The 22,763-nt window shown below is 42.7% G+C and overlaps 1 protein-coding gene across 1 annotated transcript in view; it reads right to left on the minus strand.

Moving 5' to 3' along the window:
• zmiz1a (zinc finger, MIZ-type containing 1a) overlaps positions 1 to 22,763 on the minus strand; it is a 116,489-nt gene that overhangs the window by 47,891 nt on the left and 45,835 nt on the right. Inside the window, exon 3 of the mRNA XM_088304676.1 lies at positions 17,881 to 17,955. The gene's annotated coding sequence lies outside the window, so the exon portion shown is untranslated. The remainder of the gene's footprint in view (positions 1 to 17,880; positions 17,956 to 22,763) is intronic.

Here is a 22,763-nt window from a genome sequence, read left to right on the forward strand (position 1 = left end):
CCACTCTGCGCAGACAACGCATCAAAATTATCAGGACGCGTGAAGTTCCTGACTCAAACGAGCCCGCTTGTACTACAATGGCCGACGCCAACGTGTGCACTGGCGTCTGTCGCTGCAACATGTTCTGCATTAAGGTCAGCCAAATATTTCTTGTTCAATTAGCATTCGCTGCACCAACATCAACACATTTTAACACCTTTTTTTTGATTGAATGAATCAAAATGAACACGTTACACGTTCCAAATTACAACACGGCCTTTCGCTTCACGTCCTCATAAAGTGCCTGCCACTCTGTATTAATTACATATAGAGCCGAGTCAGCCTGATATTCTCATGCCCTGCGGGAAACGACGTGCACGTTAAGGTGCTCGACGCTAAAACACCTGATCATTAGCCATCCCGTCGCCGTCTCGCTGGCTGTTTACGCGCCTGCAGCATTCCATCCTCAAAAGGATTCCGATGTGTGTGTTGCATGGGATGTACTTCCATATGCACACAACCTTTTGATGAGCAGGTTCCCTGTACAGGGACGAGGGGGGGCTCCTTAAACGCCCCACTGATTCTTCCCACATGCATCCATATTTGATGCACAGCACATGGCGGCCTCGACAGAACGCGCTCCAGGCAGTCATGAAGCCACAACGCGAGCGCCACCTATAAGTTCTCTCACTGCAATATCCTCGTTCACGTTGCCACACGCACACAAATCCCACCGGCACAAAATCGGCACACTCCATCAAATCTGGCGAAAAGTCTGTTTACTGACGATCCGGCGCAAAGACAACGGGCCGCGGGTGCGGAGGGCGAGGGAGAGAGGGGGGGGGGGGGTTGGGGGGCGGTCAGGGAGTGGCGTGCTACAGGAAGCTTTCATTATCAGCCATTGGAAAAGAGCTAGGTGGGATAATTGGTCTCCCTAGCTCGACGCGCAGCATGCATTTTTAATGAGAGCCGCACTGTTGCTCATTTCATATATAGATTGCAGATTAGAGCTCAAAGCTGCTTGTTTCTACTGTTGTGGTGGCGGTCATGGTAAAGGGGGGAGTGGGGGGGGGGATTCTGCGGAACAAAGAGAAATGCTTAATTATTCTCTTGCCTTTAACTACTGTTGCTTATAAGTAGCGAGGCGCATAATTGCGGTTTAAATATATTAGCAGGCTAAATTGACTGCACGAACTCAGCATATAACAGCTTATTTGGTTAACCATATATATAGGTATCTATAGAAATATATATATATATATATATATATATGTATAAATAATTAACTTAGTTAGGTAGACTGACGAATACACTATTTGCTGTTTGTTAGCCACCTAGCTAATCAGTGCATAGCTAGCTTCAAGTTAGCTTCGCTTATTTAGCTAGTGCAAAGATAACACAAACTGAGACGAATCGATAAGTAGTTAGCTTGCTAGTTTATACATTTCTGAGCAGTAAATAATCAATACAAACTTCTTGAAGGCTAGATAGCTAAATAAATCACCAGATAAATAGCACAGCTCCAAATTTGGATTTTATAACCTCACCAGCGGATCAAAAACTCAATGAGATTGTTAACCATGTTGTACTTTCGGCGACTCCGCGTACAAGCAGCTCCAGAAAAGTCTTGTGACCTCTGCAAGTGACTGCTAATGTTCTTAGTGACCTGAAAAGAGCAAGCCTGTGCGGTGTTAGAGCGGTCTCAGGCTGGCATTAGAGAGCGCTGCACTCAACTGGGGGGGGAGTTAAGAGGCTGACGGCGGCAAGCAGAAGCGCCAGAGTTTAAGTGAATTAAGCAAACTAATTCGCATTTAGCGGCGGCACAAGTCATGCTCACTGCATGCTGGAGGGCGCGGTGAATGGGCCGCCACCTCGTAATAGCATTAAACACCTTCTGGAGTGATGAGTTGGGAGTGTGCGAGACTGCGAAAGGACTTCCCCCGCAATACACCTTTTCATATTGTTTGGAAATCGTAGATGCTAGGGTTGACCACCGCTGACGAAACAGAAAAAAATTTTTTTTTTTTCAATTTCCTTCAAAAATATCAAAATGAATTCATGCAAAAATACCATGTTTGGTTGCGTGGTCTCGTCGTAACGTAACGTAACAGAACTGCGAGCTGACGTCGGTGCTATCCATTTGAGTGTCAAAAGAGCATGTCTGTTCCATTAATCCAAGCAACAGAAAAGTCAATTAATTAGCCGGTCCCTCAATGGCTATGAACTATGTCTCGATTTCCAGCACATCCATGTTGAATAGAAATGGTCAAATGGCATTGGGGGGGGGTTCATTAGTCTTCTCATCCGGAAGTACGTGCGATATCGTGGAGAAAAGGTTTATATTGCGGTTTATGCCGGCAGCTCCAACTGGAAGACAAAGGAAGGGAGGGAAGAAGCCAGAACGTCAATAAAAAAAAAATCAAATGCATTGGGATTTTTTTTTTTAATGCTCACAAAAATCTTTCCAAAAACGTTTATAAACTTTCAATGTGTTATCCGCGAAAAATGGAGGAAAATGGAAAAAAATGCAACATAAGATACAAAAAAAATGAATAAATGGGGGAAAAAAATCCACTCATATGTGAATCTGTGGCTGCTGAACCGTGAGTAAGCGGATGCAGGCTGGAAAAAGATGATGAGGCAGAGAAGGTCCCTAACTAAACTCAAGTTGTAGTCGTTGCTCCCAGAAAGCAGAGAGAATATATGCCAGAGTATTATTTTATGCAATGCTTGTTTTTGCAGCTTCTTGTGTGTTAAAGTAGCAATTGTTTGATTTCTGTTAGCATTATTACGTTAGCATTAAGCTAGCGGACGTTCACTAAAATGATATGGTTTGGTTGAACATTTTGTTGTGTATAATATTTCATTCTATTTAATTTCATGTGTCAATTTTGGGTTGAGGAACGTCAACTGCGAGTGACAAATATACACCTTGAAGCAAACACACTTTGAAATCATAAATACTCGTTTAATATGGTCTTGCTCTATCACAGATTTTCACCTTTTGCCGGCGGCTCTGGAACCGCGCAACTCGCCACGCAGGAAGATGGCAGTTTGGGCAAAGAGAGGCAGGCAGACAGCTAAGTTTGATGAATGGCGAGGCTTCTTGCTTTTCTCACCGCTTCCTTCAGGGACCTCCCACCCGCCCCTTCTTGAGGTCCACCGCCCGGGACACATCCATCAAGCCCGCTATCATCCCGCTCGCGTGAAGGCTAACGGCGGACCTCGCCGGCCCTGACGTCGCCTCGGCCCGTTCCCTGTGCAAGCTGCTGTTTGCTCTGCCCAATAATCCTTCAGCCTGTGCAATGTCACAGTGTCACAGGCTAATACTCAGGTACTTCATGCATCATTTAGCGCCGGAATGCACATCGGATTCAGTGCAGAGGCCATAATGAGCTGACACCAGAGAAATACTTTACTTTACTTGGCTGTGGGCTCCGTGTTAACACCGCTGAGTACATCCAACAACACCAGCTAAGCTTGTCAAATGTTTCAAAGTAATTCATACAAATAAAAATAAAAAAACCCACTATATTAGGTTTGAACTGCATTTTCCAGCTGCACATGCACAAACCAGATGCACTCAGACCAAATATCACCCATGACAAATTTCACCAAGCGTAGTGAACGCGCTACAATTGAGAAACGATATTTGCCTCTATCTTGGAAATTGGTTCAAGAAAGTCATCTAAAGTCCTTTGAATAGACAGACTACTTAAATATAAATATATGGATATATATATATATAAATATATATATATATATATATATATATATATAGACAACCTGATTTTAAAAATGGCATTAAATGACAAAGTTCAAATAACGGCCAATGAGCTGCCATCACTCCGGCGAGGGGACCCCCACCCTCCCCTGCCCAGCAGCCTCTCCGCAAAACGGCACCAAGCAGAAATATCTGGATCAGACAAATGAATTCTATTTTGTGACTGCAGACAGACCGACCCACTTCATCTCATCTCCCCTTCTCATCCTCCACCCCTCCTCCCTCCACCACCCGTAATCCCAATCATGCAGTCGGACGACGAGGAAGAGCGCATTTTGGGGAGGGGGTTCTAGAGATAGAGAGCGAGGGCGGCTTGCATAACAATGAAATGGGTTTGATGTCATCCCCTGGGAGATGGAATGGACTGCCCAGCGGCTGAATCAACACTTGTTGGTCACGTTGCTAATACCGCTCAACATAACGGATGAGACTTCTATTCGCTCTCTTGGCGGCCTCGTTTCAGCGAAGAATAATAAACTTTACAGCTGCAGAAACAAGGAGCCGGACAGCCATTTGTCTCCCGATTACATGAATCAACTAACTTGTAATTTAGCCTCATCTCCTATAGCGTGTGCGTGTGTGTGTGCAGTGGACATTAGAGATGAGTGTGTGCGTGTGCGTGTGTGTGTTTTGCGCACGACAATGTGTGCTCTGTATTCTTGGCGATAACACGAAGTTGCTGGAGGAGAGAAAACAGCACTCATTGATTTGGTGCGTTTCTCCATTGCAAAGACGGGTCGATACATACCCACAAACACAAAGAAAGGCTCAGGGGGTCCACGCACGCACACACACACACGGACACGCGCGCTCGCGGGCGCCCACACATACACAAAGACAACATTTGCGGTCGGCTGCTACTTGAAACGAGGCAGGCAGGTAATCATAGCTGCCTCATTACTTGCCAACTTGCTCTCACACACGCATGCACATAAGCGCACGTATGACAAGAATGCAGAGCTAAACGATCACATGAAGTCCTTAAGGTAGACGGTGGAACCTCCAAAGTCATAACCATCCCATCATAAAATCTTTATGAACTGTGCAGGCAATGTTTTGACATTATAGAAGTCATATGTGTTGAGACAAGCGAGCAAAACGATTGCGCAACCATTTAAAACTAAAATAAAGTAAAAGTCGTTAAAAGTCATTTGTCTTCCGTCGAAATGAGATTATTTGGGTCTAATTCATGTCATGATTAATTGTGCGGGCGCATCTCAATAAATTTGAATAATGTGGAGAAGTTCATTATTTCAGTGGCTCAATTTAAAAACGTCAACTCATAATATGAAAAAATCGTTTTCAAAAGGCCAATTATCGCTTCAATTAATGTATTGAAATTCTTCGTGATTTTTTTTCAAGCTATAATCATCAAAATTCTAATAAATCATTATGCTTTAAATCTACAAAACGTGAATTTCATTTTTCAAAATAAAATACTGGAATGAAAAATGAAAGTTTTAAAACTTACACTAATTCCAACTAAACAGGAACGTTACCCCAAACATTAAAAAAAGTGTGTGTGTGAAAATACACACGCGGCAAAGACTCTCCTTCTCCAACCCAGGCTAAACTTTGATTTATTTTATTTACTATTTTCCGCAAAATTTCTTGACACCAATTACCAGTGTAGTCGGACCCTTTCCTTTGTTGCAGTACGCTAAATTGATGATTGGTGATTATCGAATCACGCCTTTCTAGTTTGTCATCACCGATGCTCTTCAGTGGTGGCGTCCCACAAAAAAGTAAAAAAAAAAGTCGTAAGTCAACCGAACAATCGCGATGGCATGCTGTCGGTCTGCTTCGGAGCCTCAGGGAAGAAGCTTTGATCAAACGCCAGCTCGGCGGAATTAGAGGAGCAAATTGATTACAACAACATCCCAAAAAGAAACCAATCCATCAGAAAATCAAACACTGTCAAGTCTTAAGAAAATGTTTTCTTTTCTCGACACTCTTTGTGATTTCTAAAAATGTTGATTTTATTTTTATTAGTCGCAGTAATTGATTCACGCGAAAAAAAAACAACCCAAAAGTCGTCACGCATCATCGTTGTTGACGGCCAAGTGACAAAGAGGAATCTGATGCCGCGGCGCCAAGCATGTGAGCACCGCCGCCCCCGAAAATACCGCGACAGCTGTCAACCTCACGTCACCGCCCAAAAACTTAACGGCAGCATCTGACGAGAGATTAAGGAGACCTTAAAATAATCGAAAGCAAAAGTGGCCCGTGACTGGAGGTGAGATGGAGGACATCTCGCTTGGACAATTCCAAAATGACGCAAAACCAAAGATTATAAACGTCAATTTATGCAAATTAAGGAACTCCAGCCTACTAATATCGATGCGAAAACATCGAAAATGTAAAATGGAGTCGTTTGAACTCATTCACTGCCAGCTCAGGGAAAACTTTTTGACGTCTATTTCCGTCAATGGCAGTGAATGAGCGTCGAGATCATTTTTTGGCCGCTGAGTCCGAAAATGACATCTGTTGCTTTTAGTATTTTAGCATTAATTGATTGATAATTAATGTGCTTTGACAGTTTACATAATTTACTCTGAGCATTAACAAATGTCGTGTTTGTGCTTCTTCATCACCTGTTTTGCACCCCCCCCCAAAAAAAAAAAAAAAATCAGCTGGTCACTACTAATCCTGTTTTTTTTTTTTTTTTTTGTTTTTTTTTCATTTTTTCCTAATTCTCAAATGAAACCTAATTACCAATTTGGAGGCTTTCTGCGATAACAACTTTCTCAGCACCAAAATAAAGTATTACGTTGAACAATGTTATCGATTAATCAAGCCTGAAAATATAAACATCTTCGCACTCTGGCCAAGCTAAAAATAAAACGCAGTTAGTTTTCTCATGATGAATATGAAAAGATGTCGAGATAATAAAGGGATGAGCGGGGTAAACCTTTTGCTCACGATTGCAGCTCGTCTAGGCGGTAAAACTGCTAAGTTCAAAATGAAAACAAACCTCAGCCTAAAATTCCATATAAAAGAAACAATTATACAATTAATGTGTAATAGACCAGGAATTAAATAAAACATAACTGCCTTTCTCAACTGGTATTTGCAGAAAAAAGTCCAAACCCACAAAGTGAACTTGGGAGCACAAAGGTGGAAAACATCAAACTCTGATGACATGGAACCATTGTGACATTTCAAGGCGGACTCACAGGAAGCATGTAAGACACACATGAGCATATAATGGAAAGCACGCTCAGGGCGGAGGGGGAAAAAAAAAATAAAATAAATAAAAAAAACTTGGCCTGTTCCTGACGAAGGAAAAGGTACTGTGGAGACGGGGGTCAAACTGAATCAAAACAAAACAAAAAAAAAAGGCAAGACAGACAACGCGCCTTACGTAAGTCTTAGTGCTGGACTTTTTTCCAACACGTTAAGATGATCCAGGCAGCTGTTACGCATTACATCTCTCGACACGACACGACATCAGCAACTTGCGATCAGTGCAGGAGAAATAAATGTTCATTTTGATCATCAAGCTCTGGTGCTTAATTTTAATGGCTTATGCAGAGAGTCATAAATATTTAGCGGCTGCTATTTAATCAAGAGATGCGCGATGCTCATTTTTAAAGCTGAAACTAATCAGGTAATTAGTCGTTACCAAAATGAAACAAATGACAATAACGGCACCATGTCACGTTAAAGGGACGTTTTCATTTTTGGAAATGTCGCAGTTAATCATGCTTTTGCATTTCGGCACTGAAAGCGAAATGGAACTTTTCTCACCGTCCTAAATGTTGGCACTCCGATAACAACGCTGAAAAAACATTTAGTGGCATAGCTTTCTTTTTTTTGGTTAGTTTTTTTTTTTTTTTCCAATAGAAACATGGAGAAGGACGTGGCAGTGAGTGCAAATGAGATTCTGCTTCTAAGTCGACGCTAACAAAGGAGCTAATGCTAGCATAATCACACTCTCCGTTTGTTACCCCCCTCAAATTTTGGAATGGACTTACTTTCATTTGAGCTACAAGCTCCTTTTTTTACTTTATTGTCACAACAGCAAGAGAAATAAATACCAATTTGTTTGTTAGAAATAATTATTGTCTTTGTGTCTGTCTCGTTTCGCAGTCATCAAGGTCATGCTAAAGTTAAGCAACTTGACTCTTGTTTGTTGAATTAGTTTTTTTTCGTTTTCTGAAAAGATCCCGAAATTTTTACCAAGAACTTTACATAACTGTGTAAACAACTTTGAGGGTTTTTTTTCTGTGAGAATTGCTATGAAGGTCCACAAAGCTAATAGAAGCACATTGCTTTGCTGCTAGCATTAGCGTAGCATTAGTCTTTTGTCGCTGTTGTTACACTTCTTGCATCTTTTTATTCATCAAACAAAACACATTTGAATTGAAAAAAAAAAAACAGCTCATTATTCAATTAAAATGTGATAAACTGCGTTGAATTCCTAACAAAGCCTCTAATTAATCAGATTTTTTGGGAATCGAGTCCCACCACTCATTGTTATAACCATTGTGTTCTTGTGCATATGAGTGTGTGCGTCTGGGGGGGTCATCTGGCCAGACAGGACTCTAACCTACCCCCCCCCCCGTACGTCAACAGAGCTGCAGGTTGACCCGGGGGCCTCACGGATGACCCACGACTGAAATTTGAGCCTTTAGCTTTCCATTCGGAAGTGAAAGCAGACAGCAAACGCAGCAAACGCGAAACAGAACACCTGCAGCACAAGGTTTGCGTCATTATTTGCACACGCGGGCATCAGGTGTTTGGAAAAAGTGGCAACAAATATTTTGATCTGTCGCAGTCATCGTGTGTGATTGTAGTTTGCGTGTGGGGGGTGTGTGTGTGTGTGTGTGTGCCTCTGGCATTCAGCCCCCCGAGCAATCTGCTTCCTTCTGACAAATAATTCAAAGAACTGACCACAAACACACTTTTGTGATCAATGGGGATGTTCCTAATTTAGCCGAGAACTGTCAATCAAAGTGACACACTTCTGGGACTGGTTCCAGTGCCGCTTCACGAGAACGGGAGGCGGGAGAGCAACAACTTGCGGTAATTTGACATTTTAAATAGTAACGCACGGGTGTAGTCAGCCACAATGCATCCTCGCGGGAGTTATAAAATTGTTGATTATTGTAAGCAATGAAAAAGTATCGGCAAACTGAACTCATCCCGCAGGGTTATCTCGGTACCAACTATATTAGCGGTCCATAAACTTTGGAGTTGTATTAGCGTTAGATTCTATGCTGTCGTTATTGTTGCTTGTAAAAACTTTGTTGCACATTTATGATTTCCTGTCTTGAAACGCGCTTTGCAATGGAACGCGACATGAGATCAAAGAGAAGAGAAGAAGAGAAAATCAAGATACATTTTTGTATTGGATTGTTCCATAACGCAAAAAAAACAAAAAATGCTTGGGACCGCTGTACTGTGCTGAAAAAAAGTTTTTGATTCGTGGGCCACAATGGGTTCGGAAATTTGACATCGGGGCGAGACCAGGAGCAGATGGATGAAGTGTTTTGGTAACTTCACCTCATCGGAGAAAAAAAAATATATAAATTATATAAATAGTATATAGCGAAAACATATGATTTCATTTTAAATGAAAATGAACAACAGACCACTGAAAATTAAATTAATATTTTGTTATTAATTTATATTTTAAACTATTGAAAGTTATGTTATCCTTCAGGATATCATCATCACCAGCACTTTCCTCCTGTGTTAATTAAAAAAAAAAATTTAAAAAAAAAACGGCAGGAGAAAATAAAAAAATGAACAACATTTTTTCAAGATATGCGGGCCGGATTAAAACGCTTAAAGGGCCGCCTGTGGCCCCCGGGCCGTAGTTTGCCCATGGACTGCTTTAAAGTGTTCAAAGTTGCGAGTGTGTACGCTTGTTTGTTTATATGAGCTGTCTTAAGTCATTTGGGATCGCAGCCGTCACCCTTAAGAGGGAAAAGTGCATGAAGGAATGAATACAAATCCATAAAAATCCACACCATACATTTCATTTGCATGAAATTACAGCGAACAAATGCTCATTTTTCTGCAGCGATCACTGTTTTGTCACAGCGGCTTACGAGTAAACTACAGCTGTAGGGGGAGCCCCAGAGCAAGCATTCCGACAGCGTTACTACCGCGGTAAAGTAAAGATGGCGGCAATGGCTGAAGGATGAACAGACTGCGTCACGCGGACGTAAACAGATACACGCATGTGCTCATGGACGGAAGCGTGCTCGTTTCCTCCTCGCAGTTCATTAAGAGGAGCGGAGACGATCTCTCACTGTGTTGCTTCAGCCCTTCGATGGGGAGCGGGGATGGTGGGGGTCTCAATGATGAGGCCACCCATCACTTTTCTGCTCAAATAGCAAGAAAACCCACACGGGCACCGGAAGAACCTGCAAACGTCACAGATTTCAACCAGGGTCCTGCTGTTTAAAAACTAAACGACTTTGAAGACACTTGATAGATGCAAAAAGAGGGAGCAGGAATCAGTTTGTTGGCACGATGTCTGCGCTTTCTCTGCTTGGTCAAACGAAATGTGTCTTTGCAATTGTAATTGAATCCATGGTATTACTCACTTTTCGAATTCGCCAACACGATTGGTGGTGCTCAAGAACAATACACTTGTGGGGGTATTGCTTTAGAATTGAAAAATTTGGTACATTTGTGAAGATTGGTGAAATGAAATGTATTTATTATTAAGAAAAAAAATCTTCAAACTAATTTTTGTCACGGGTCACATCGTAGTTGTGGTTTCCTTCGGAGGACTGAATTTGAAACAACTAATGTATGATTACTTTATAGTACATATGCCAAAAAAAAATCAAATACAATGACAAATTTCTTTTGTCAGGAGCTGCGTAGTTTTGAAATCAAAGGCTAGTAAAAACGTTTCAAATATTTTTATCAGTACAAAAAAAAAAGCTTACAATATTGCAACATTTTTAAAAACAGAAGACAATTTGCAATTGTAATATCTTAAAAAGAAACATGAAGTCGATGCACATACTGTAATTTGCTTTCATGGGCCACATAAAATGATGTGGCAGGCCAGATCCGGCCCCCGTGCCTTGAGTTTGACACCAATGCTGTTGATAAATAAAAATTGTAGTCAAATATGTTTGCATTTTAAACATTATCCGTGGTTAATAATTGCAATTACTGTTTATTACACAGTAATAACATAAAAGTATTTTTTTGTATTGCAAAATAAATAACTTTTTATAAACACAATTATTTTACATTTATTTATAAAACTGACCTGGCCAATTTTTCCTTGAGCACTCAAGTTTGCCAACTCCCGACTTCACATATTCACTGAGTTCAAGACCTTAATAGATTTTTGCGGAGAGTTAAATACAAAGGTAAAGATCAGTTTCCAATCAAACACGATATTGTTGACACTGCCAAAAATCCAATTTAAAAAAAAAAAAAAGGAAGAGGAAGAGGAAGTGTGTGTGAATGTAAAATGTATGCAGAGGAGGAAAGAGAGCCTTATCGTTGCAGCAAGAAGGATAAAGGCTCTTTTAACAGGATTTAGCCTGACCCACTGCGTTATAGCTGGAAGCTGATGCAGCAGTGGATCATTTTTCCTCTCCAAATCTCTTTTGGCATGGTCAGGAGTGCCACAGTGCGTGTGTGCATGTGTGCGTGCGTGTGTGTGTGTCTTGTTGGGGAGGGGTTAGGCCGCCAGCCGAGGAGAGAGCATTGTGGTCCAATCTCGAGCCTTTTTTAATAGTGCGATTGTGACAACACAAGGCTGGGTCTTCCCTCACTGCTCAGCTGAGCAATCAGGTCACCTCGTCTTGACAGACAGTAACACACACTCACACACACACACGCACGCACGCACACATGCGCAAAGACGTAAACATGCACAAGTACATGCAGCCCGCAGCTGTTGCCAGTGATGTCAGTCCCGATTTGGCCAAAATGGTCTTTTGTTTCCGAGCGGCAACACAAGACTACAGAAGAGGCTTCGTATTGTCTCCCCCCCCCTCCCAAAAATTTTGAATTATTGGTAAGTTATTGGTTTGGGATATCAAAGAGAGGTTCATAAACCCCGAAAAATAGAAAGTGGAACGTCGAATGCCTCTCAGGTTTTAAAATTCATAATTCGCTCCGAATTTAAACCGTCATCACGCATCAAGTCACATGAGACACATTTTCCGTTTTCTTTGCTTTGTTTCTGCACTAAGACTCAACCATCGCCATGCATCATCAGCACGTGTCGACAATTTTGATTTTTTTATTGCTCGATTAGTCATATGAACAGTGGATGATAGCCTCTTTGAAAAGTCACAACGATAAAAGGTGAAATGCATCTGCTAAGCATTAACAGCTAAAAGAATTTCGTCATCATTTCGTTCAAGACAGTCTTTTTGTTGTGGTTATCTCCCTCTTTTTTTTTTTTTTTTTAAATACTTGGCAACAGTTGAAAGGCCTTGTCGGAAAACCTCTAGAATTGATGTTATAAAGGTTATCTTTGAAATCTGAAAGTTTTCACCTTCGATGAGAGTCAGACAACGAACCGGCAGAGATCCTCCGTTGGTTTCGGTCAGTGCGTGAGAAGAGGCACAAAAGTTGCCAAGGACAGCATCGTCGTGCTGAGGCAACCTCCCTACTCAATTGACCGAACTGATTTTTTTTAAAAAAAAATTTTCGGCTGATCAAAGCTGCAAGAGAATTCTGGACGAATCCTTCGGGCAGAGTGTGAAGGAGCGCTGGGAAAGTGCAGTGAGCCTCGAGTGGGAGGGCAACACTTGTCGTTTGGATTTTAAATCGATCACACTTGCAACTTTTCTGACCCGCCTCATATATTTCCATCATTTCCTTGGTCTGAAATGGTTCCCTCTCAGAAGGATAACATTTTCAAAGGATTAACACCAGGTGTGGGCAAACTGCGGCCCGGGGGCCACATGTGGCCCGTTAAACGTTTTAATCCGGCCCGATGGACTTGAAAAAAATAAAATGAATAAAGCTTGTGAATGATTTATTTTCTAAATACTGTGATATTTTGTTGTCATGTTTTTGTTCATTTTCATTATTATTTTTTTTTTTTATCCGATGAGGAGAGGTGACCAAAACATTCCGTCCATCTGCTCCTGGTCTGGCCCCTCTGTCAAATTTTCCACCCATTTTGGCCCACCAATCAAAGTTTGCCCAGCCCTGATTTACACTGAAGAAAACTAACATCTTCAAAAACAAAACACAGTCTGGCGAAAAACACAAAAACACGTCCGAGGAGCTTGGTTCTCATTTTCGCTCGTCGTACGCGTGCGCGTGCGCGTGTGCGTGTCCTCATGTCAAAGGCCGAGCCAACTGCAAATCTTGGACCGACCCCATCGAGGAAATGAGAAGTTGCGCTCGTGCCCGGGAAGTGTTCATACTCGCGCACTCTCTGCCTAGTCCATCTTTCCGTGTATGCGTGTGTGCGTTCTCCACCCGTGTGTGCTCTCAGGAACACAGCTGACATGCGATACAAAGCCGACACGACGCACTCCGGGCCTATTACGCCGCTCGTAAATAATTCTGCTTCTCTTGACATGTCACGCTGCGGCTGGTTATGCTCCAGAGTTGATTGGGTTTGTTCTGATTACAGGCCGGTTGGTTCCAATGAAGGGCTAAACGGACGCGCGCTCCCTTTTGTCGGGCAAACGTGCGCGAGAGATGCAAAATGTCATCATCAAAGCACATCGGCGAAGGCGTTGATGTAATCTGCTAACAGCTATTAGCGCGCGGAAGAACGATTACAATGCAGGGCACTTTTTTTTGGCACGCGGCGCCTCGTATCGGCATGGCGCTCGACGCCTGAGCATCAGCTCGCGTTTGTTGCCTGAGAAGAGTTCATCTGAAAGCTCTCCTTCTGCTAAGCCTCATGAAATATTAACCTGATAAAGTCGTGTTTTATTTTCCCCCGAAGGAGGAAACGGTGCAGCCGCGGGATCCCCGTAAACAAAGCCGCCGGTTCTCACGAGCGGCAAATTTTTCTGATGACACATAAGCAGGGGGGAAGCGACCGTATGTCACCGTGATGTTAAAATGCAACATCTCGATATTCTTAACGACTGGTGCTTTTGCTTAATGAAGGAAAATTCATTCCGTGAACAAAATGCAGCTTGTTTACATAAAACGAGGGTCAGGACGTAGACCGGAAGTTGTCGATAGGCAGACAGCCTGGAGAAAAAGGCTTTGAATTGTTTGGGAAAATATGTTCATCTCTTTAAATGTAGGTCAGCCTCTGAGTGGCCCCTTGATTAATTTATGATGAATATATCCCCACGCCCCATGGCACTTCTTCAAATTGAAAAAAAAATATATATATATATATATAAATAATGGGAAAAATCTAAAATGTGAAAAAATATTGGGAAGAAAAAAAATGCAGGAGTCAACAGTATTTTTAAGTTGTAATATCACCAATGACCACTAGGTAGCAGCCATGTCTTAAATTGAGCTTGCATTGGGTCTTTATACAACAACGTGAGCAGGCCTAATCATTTTTCATGGACTTGTAATGATATGCGGACAAACATAGTATGTGAATAACTTTTTGCATCAAAGACGACACATCAAGCACATATTTTGTCCATATTTCAAATAGCATTTTTATCACACACCTGGTGAGGAAGTGTGTGGTCCTATGTGGCCCCCAGAAGCACTGATGAGAAATCGTGGCCCCGCCAGCATTTAATTTATCCACCCCTGCTGTAACTTTAGTCTATAGCGATTTTGATACATTGACCTTTGACCCTGTGGACAATTTTTTTTTTTTTTTGTTGCCCTTCAAGATGCATATGTATTCGGTCCCTTTTAATTATATTCATTACGACTCCTGGTATGCCTCAGCGCACGGCAAGCGGAAAGCTGAACAATAACATCGATCGGGCAGCAGCGCATCATCTGATCGGAGGTCAGATTTTTGCAAGATATTTTTAAAGAGCGACGCGATAGGCCTGTTTAGAGAAGCAATTTCTCCAGGCAGAACAAAAGGGCAGAGTTCACACAGAAGAGAAAAGCTGGCGTCCAAATATGTGAGCAGAAAATGAGGGCTGTGAAGTCAAATAGAAAAATCATTGGAAGGGATTTTATAGACTGCAGATTTAATGTCCATCTGATGGCAAAAAAAAAAAAAAAAAAGAAAAAAGAGATCAGAATTAATCCTCTTAGTTGTTTGTTTGGTAATCTGATTTTGTCTGATTTTTCGGGTTGCTATCTGAGGTTCGGGTTACTGATGCTGCCTCTGCTCGCATTGTGGCGATTTTCACCTCCAAAACCGCCCCTCCCAAAGTCCTCCCCTCTGGCGTGTTATTCTCCACATATTAACAACATATCAGCAGACTAAATCCCCCAATCAAGAAGATACTCGCATGTGTGCCTGTGAAATGATTCCCCCCACTGTGTGAGAGCGGCACACTCTGCTCCAAATAAATGACCTACTTTGCACATTAACACACATTTACATGCAGGGCGAGATCAGGGACAGCTTCCTCGTTTATGAACCCAGCTCACTTTAAAGTGCAATGTGCGGCGCCGGTCCAATTCTTCGAAAACATCGTCCGTCTTCTTACGCAGTAGGCCAAATTGAACGGAATGAAAACGAGGTAATCTTCCTTTTGGAATATGAACGTGGTGTCGAGTTGGTAATATAAATACTGGATTTTCTTTCGACTAAAAGCCGCTACTTTTTTTCCACGGTTTTGAACCATGCGGCTAATACAACGATGCGGCTTTTCTGTGGATTTTTTCTTTCTTCACCACTAGGGGCGCTCTACAGTTCAGAAAATACGCTAAATAAATCTTTTTTTTTTTTTTTTTTTGCTCTTGGGTCTGTTCGGTTTTTATTAGCAAAGTAGTTGCCGTGTTAAAAGGCATTAACAATCTGTTTTTGCACTTTTTTTTTTTTTTCCCCAAAAATATTTGCAGCCGCTTATGTACAGCTGCACCTTATGGTCCGGAAAACACAGTATTTTTTTTTATTTTTTTTTTTATTTGGATGGTTATATTTGATTTGATTTCATTTTTAATCATTTTAAAAGAAAATAAATATGCATCAAAAGTATTAATGATATTGGTTACTTGGTATCAGTGATACTTGTACTGGTATCGGTCTGAAAAAAAAAAAAAGTCGTAATGTGTGCAATACCGAACTGCAACGGTTTCACTGGTCAACTTTCAAATATGGAAACAAAACTAAACCAAACTGATAACTGGGATTTATCGTCGGGAATGTATGGCTTGGTGAAAAATGGGCCGATTACCGAGACCTCAGTTAGAGAACGAATCCATTATTCAAAGTTGCCGTGAGGGCACCTTAGCCTCGTTGAAATGCACAAGCGGGCAAAATACATAATGAGCAAAATGCCTCCAATTAAAAGGAAGCGAGCATCAGCATCCGGCGTATCTTCGGCGAGTCGAGACGGCGACGGCGAGCGCTCGCGCACGCCATGAAGCACAAAGCAACACAACAGTGGCGAAAAATGTCAACAAGGCTTTGGACACACGTCATATTGACTCGGAGGGACGCTCGAGTGCACAGCCACACGCGACTTGACATGGATGAATGTGTAAGTGCTTCCTCTTTTTCCGTCCATCACACACACACACGAGCTAGATTGCAATCCATGATTGCTCACGAAAGCATGATAAGAAAATGTAGTAGATGCGTAATCTGATATGCATGACGAGCTTTCACCGCGCCTTTCTTTTTCCTCTTGGAAATCGCAGGTTGCATCCATAATTTACGGAGGCCTCCGTCTGTTTTCTTCCCTTTTTCCACTCTGCCTCTCCCTCCCCTCTTCCTCACCCCTTCCTCGCCCCGCATCTCACTCTCGGCAATCTGGCTTTTGCAGCTCCGCTCATTAGCATATTGCACAATGTGCAGATGCCACCAAAAAATGATTCACCTTGCAGCGTTTTTGATGCTGTTGTGCACAAACACAAATTACTCTGTCAACAATTTCGCAAAGCGGCCCAAAATAGGGCGGTGGGGCAAAAAGTCTCCATTTTGGTCTTGGGTGTGCGCTTTTATGTCCTTTTCCGCTGCATGACGCCGCTTTGGGGAAGACTGTTCTTCCACTTCTGCGGGAAAGTGCAAAAACCACGCTGCGTTGAAGGCAACAGGAGGAACGCTAACCAACCAACAAGACGACGTCAACCATTTTTACTTATCGGAGGCCATTTTTATCCGAGAGGAGACTGAGGGCAGCAAGAAACAAAGCGGAGACTGTGGAGTACAATCATACTCGTGGAGTGAAGATAAACGAGTCATATCATTTGCATGCTATGTTCCATGAGGTAAGTAGACATATTTTATGCCAGAGGAGACTCGGGGCTACGGCAACAGCAAAGTAGACACTATGGAGTATAAAAATGCAAGTTGTGGGACAAAGTTACAGTCAGAAGATGAGCTTGCATTGGCATGTGTGTTCTGTTTTGCGAATGTTCTGCTTAGTATGGAGACATAAGAGGAGACAGAGGGCAGCAAAGTTGAGAATGTGGAGGATAATCAACAATCAGAGGGAAGGCACAGGAGCCGCTAACTTTAGCATGTATCTTTACTCTTATTATAATCACCAATACAATTACTAATCTTTTTAATCGTTCATTTTTTTTCAAATTTAATATAAAAGACCAAGGCCTGCTGCAGCCAAGTGGAGACTGCGGCGTATAATAGTTCTGCTGCTAAGGCACAGCAACAGGCTAAGCTAAATTTAGCACGTGTTAGTTGCTGTCATTTTTTAGCAGTAGCTTGTATGTCATGGATGTGGTCCAAAAATGTCACGCAAGAGAAGATTGAGGGCCGCTGCAGCAAAGCGGAGACTGTGGAGCATAATCCTGCATCTTACTGAGTGACATCAATGTGAGTTTTGTTTTTGATCATATTAAGCAGATGATTTGGGAATCAATTCCCTTCCATTCACCAATCCCGCTCACAGTCTTCGCAAGCAAGCAGGCGCGCACGCTTATTGTCTGACTTCTTCACTCCGAGGACAAAGTATGCGAGCGTGAAGCATCGTTCAAAGTGAGCACGTCTTTTTATTCCGGCTGGCAAAACTCCAGCGCTTCCATTTCCTGGCGCCCCAGACAGGCTGAGGCCCGGACTGGAAACGTCGGTGTGAACTCAAGATGCTTACCAGTGGAGGAGGGCGATGGGGCGTTTCACGTTGCCAAAATCTGCGCCTTAATCCTCATCGATCACGGGCCCGCTTCTGAAAGGAGACAAAGCGACCGGAGCGACCGCGCGTCAAGGCGTGTGACAAAACACAACGTGCTTTTCAGCGATAGGCAAACAAGACTGGAGGTGGCGTCGTTTATCGAGATGTAATAAAGCGCACCCTGTCGCGCCTCTGACAGATTGGAGGCGCGTAACAAGGCCTGACAACGTGCGCATCTAATCCCTGACAAATATCACACTTAAAACACTTGAAACCACAAACGTCGAGTTGATTTTTTTATTTTTTTTTCCTTTTCCTTTTTCTCTCCGGTGTCGTCGACTTGCCAAAGCAGCTGTCAGTTAAGTCTCCAGGCTTTCATCATTCCTGCTAGATGAGCGGAACAACTTCTTCCGTCTTTATTGTTTAATATCTTGTCAGTCGGTACGGTCCGCCAGGACGACTTAAACGCCGTATCTTCACACGCTACACTTTGCCCCGCATTTAATTACACTTAACAGCTAAATACGCCTCCGTGCTTTATTCACCCCCTCAACTAATGCTTGAGTCCAATTTAATTAGTCATATGGCTTTTAATTAACTAAATATGATCTGATACTGTAATTTCGCACGGGTGTATGGGATGTAGACGGCGCACTTAAACGCAGAGACAGCCGAGCGCTCGTTAGGAAACGTTTTTTTTTTTTTTTTGAGGAGTTGGCATTTGGGTGTGTTCGGCGTGTTTACACACTTACGGTTAACCGCTGAAGCGTCACTAAGACTATGTTCCTGTTTGCGCTCGGCCCATTATTGTTACGGCAAGATAAAGATGCTAATTAAGGACAATCATACCGCGAGTCGTGACAATTACTGTTCGTAAATGATCGTTTGTTCTTTAGGAACGCGCACGCTTGCACAAAGACTGCCGCCGATTCACTCGCGACTCGACTAAAACAGTGTGCAGTGGATTTTAAAAGTCTACACACCCCCGGTCGAATGCCAGGATTTCGTCTCGTCTTTTTATCCTTTTTATTCTCTCAAGACACACGCGTCGCATTTCGTCACTCCTCCATTTCCGGCCCAGTTTAATCTCCAAACGGGACGCCACACCATTCCCACTTCCCCGACAGTTTCAGTACGACGACCGAAGGTGCAAACTCAGTTGTTCCACTCGAATTGGAAGCATATCTTGACAAATATACAGTTTTGTGTGTACACGAGTGTAATACACAACCAGCAGTGCCGAGACGCTGCAGGCGTTCCATTCAGGAAGTCCGAATGTGGGCGTGGTTTACGAGCCTCTTAAATGAGGCTCTTGCTCTCGTTTCAGAGGTCAGGTGACGAGAAATGTGTGTGTGTGTGTTTTATTAAGCGGCATGATTGAAATTATTAATGAGTGGACAATGTGAGTAGTTCTAACAGGGTGTGCGCACTTATGCAACCATATTTTATTATTACCTCTCTCTCTCTAAAAGTTTTCATGTTTTCCAATTGAGTCACATGATTGGTGGAAAAAAAATCTTGAAATGATTTATTGTTTTCTCAAATCACAACAAACATTCGAACGGGGGTGTGTAGACTTTTCACATCCACTATAGGTGACAAATGTGTTATTTCTTTGCATTTTCTAATTCAATGCTAAATTTGAACAATGTTAACTTTGGATAAACTGTGGCTTAAACCTTATATTGGACTCTGGGCTGATACATTGATTCAGTTATAGATCATTTGTACCGATATGGACCTTTCTAATCTTCAAACCGTAACATTGAAATGAAAGCATTATAACTGGAAAGTCATTTTCTCAAGCACGGCTGCTTCGTAATCTTGTCCAATTAATTATGAATCAATGGTTTACCAAGGAAAGCAACCTCCAATGCCTCTCATCAAGTGAACACACTTTGCAATAATTATAATGCAAACAACACTTGATGCTTACACAAACACGCACACGCGCACACACACACACACACACACACACACACACACACACACTCAAGCCGCTACAGGCATTTCCTTAACAGTCGCACCTGCTCATTTGTCTCCACTGCTGCTGTTCATACATCTATCCATTTTATATAGCACTCGTGCTCGTTAATAAAAAGGTTGTTTAAATAGATTGGATAGATTGCGCCATCTTCTAATCATATCGGATATCCGTTTTGTTTAAAAAAACTCGCTGATCTGTGATCGGCACCAAATCTTGCTTGCGTAAAGCAGGGGGTGTCAAATCCATTTTTGTGGACGGGCCACATCGGAGTTAGGATTTCCCTCAGAGGGTCGCACCAAATTGACGGAACGCCAGTTTTGAAAACAGAAGCCAGGAAGTAATTGTTTGTTCAATTTATTTCAAAAGGAGAGGATTGGTAACAAATAAATGGCAATATCGCATATCTCAATGTTGTTAAAAGTGAAGAAAGTTGACGCACACGATTTGCCCTCCGCGGGCCACATAAAATAAGTTTGCGGGCCAGATCTGGCCCCCGGGCCTTGACTTTGACACCTGTGGTGTAAGGTCTAATTTTCGTAATACTTTGGCAAGTCCGAATTTAGAGCATCTTAACCGGGAAGCTTTGAGGTCTACTTAGAGAGATTCAACGTCGTCAAGCGCGAGAAGAAAAAGGGCTCCCACAAAGCAGAAAGAACATTTTTTATTTACATTTCTGCTCTGCGTGTTACAGCAAAAGTTGTTTGAAAGTTTATCATCGCTGTAATGTCGACGCTACGTTCAGTTAGCCACTCTGTCGTTTTGCATTTTAGTTTTGGCAGACTTTGAGTTCTATATAGTTAAATTGAACCTCAGTGTTTAAAGATATCGTTTAGTCTCCTTTTTGTTTTGCAGTAAACAAAAAAAAAAAAAAAATGGGAGTGACGAATAAACAGCTTGAAGCAATCGCGCATTCCATTTTATTTGTAGAACTGTGTGAGCGAGAGTCTCGGCATTTCTTCCAAATACTATTTTATGATCGTCTCCCATTTTTGGACAGTGAGAGAATGAAATTTCTCGCGGTTTCTGACGGCGAGGAAATATGGCGGCTTTTTGGCACCTGCCGACACCATCAGAGAGGCAACAAATGGACGCATTGATTCGCTTAGTTTGTTTATTCACACCCAGGAAGAAGGAGAAGAAACTAATCCCCCCGTCACGCCTTTGTTTCAGCATCGAGCGACGCGACGGGACGCATGAGAAGCGAGGTGAGCGGGCCACACGCACGCGCACGCACGCACACGCGCACACGTGTGTTACATGTGGATTCATCTCCACCGAGCGTCATCCCAGATGCCATTAAACGTAGCAGAAGGCGAGAATCGTGCAGGAAAACGAGAGGCTGCCGTCTAAATAATTTATTCCAAGGCTCGTCTTGTCTCCCACCACGGGGGGATTTCTGCTTTCAATTTGCAGCCGCGTTTTCTTTTGCTCGCCGTATTCGAACGGCGGCGGCGGATTTGTTGTGATTGGCACGCGGAAGGTCAGCGTTAGCGAGCTAGCGTCAACGCCGTCCTCGGCGGGCTGGTGTGCGGGTCTATTAGCACGCTAGGATGGCGTTGCATACGTGTGTGTATGGAAGTGGAAGGGGGGGGGGGGTCTTTGTTTACTGGAGTGTGTGCTGGCTGACGCTGGAGAATAGGCCTTACGGAGCGTGGAGACAGCGGTGTGTGTCGGAGCTTATTAGGCGTCTTTCCAAGGACACGGGAGGCACCAGACATGACAGAGGACGCAGGGAAAGAACGAAAGAAAAAAAAAAAAGGAGAGAGAACACGATTGCTAATCGTAGTGGGAAGAGTGCAGAGAGGTGAGGAGGAATACAAAACGAGAGGAAAAGAGGATGGAGTCATGGCTGCCTCGCGCAGAGTAGAGTGAGGCGCCGGGTCATCGGTCGAATGGGAAGAGTCCGTTAAGGCAGAAATAAATAAAAATAATAATGGAAGAAGAAGAAGACTTTTTTTTTTTTTTTTTCTGGTCGACTGTGGGGGGAATAAACGTAATTTAAATATCGGCATGTTGCAAAAGTCTGCATGAGTCTGGCTAGGAATTTGGATGAATTCCCTAAAAGGACTTGACTTGACAAATGTTCTTAACTCCAAATCAAAAGACAAAATAATATCTGGAGCACTTGTGTCATTGTGTGGAGGATTGCGCAACCGAAAAAAAAAAAAAAAAGGACTGGACAGTGACATAATATCACGATGCAACGTAACACAATTGACTATTTCCAAAATTTTTTTGATAGGGACCGGGCCAGACTACAAATACAAAAAAAATCCATGTATAATTTATGTATTATTGAATTCAAAATAAATAAAATTATAAAATTATAATAATAATAATAAATAAAAAAATGAAAAATACTCTTAAACCGCTTAACATTTGAAATTGGAGTCCCAGACTGCCATTTAGTCAACTACCAATTCCTAATTCACGCACATCAGGTCTCAACGAGTTTGAAGTTTCAAAAAGCACACCATGAAGTCAGCTCCGAATAGATCTGGGAATGTTTGGAAAGTGTCTTTTTGTTCTGTTCTGAGTGATATCGGCGGTCCGCTTGGGTGGAGCTCAACTTTAACGTCTTCCATGATGTCGGTTTCATCACCAAGCAAATCAGCGGCGATTTGCACGGACGCCGCACACTCCGATTAATTAACAATCAATTCCGCACAGAATTATGAAGTTATCTTAAAAAGTCGCAAACTCCGGCGAGGGCGAGCTCGCTCACCCAAACAAAGTGAGAGTTGGAAGCAAAGCAAAAGCGAGTGCCCGGTGGGGACGGCTGTTTGGACCTCGTCTGGCAAGAATGAACGGCCTCCCTTGCAAGTTCAACAAGTTCTGGTGAAACGACAGGCAGGCGGCGGGCCAAGAGCAGACG

This window comes from Idiotropiscis lumnitzeri, chromosome 9, assembly GCF_059441095.1.
Source record: "Idiotropiscis lumnitzeri isolate Australia: NSW breed Sydney's pygmy pipehorse chromosome 9, RoL_Ilum_1.0, whole genome shotgun sequence".
NCBI classification, from domain to species: Eukaryota; Metazoa; Chordata; class Actinopteri; order Syngnathiformes; family Syngnathidae; genus Idiotropiscis; species Idiotropiscis lumnitzeri.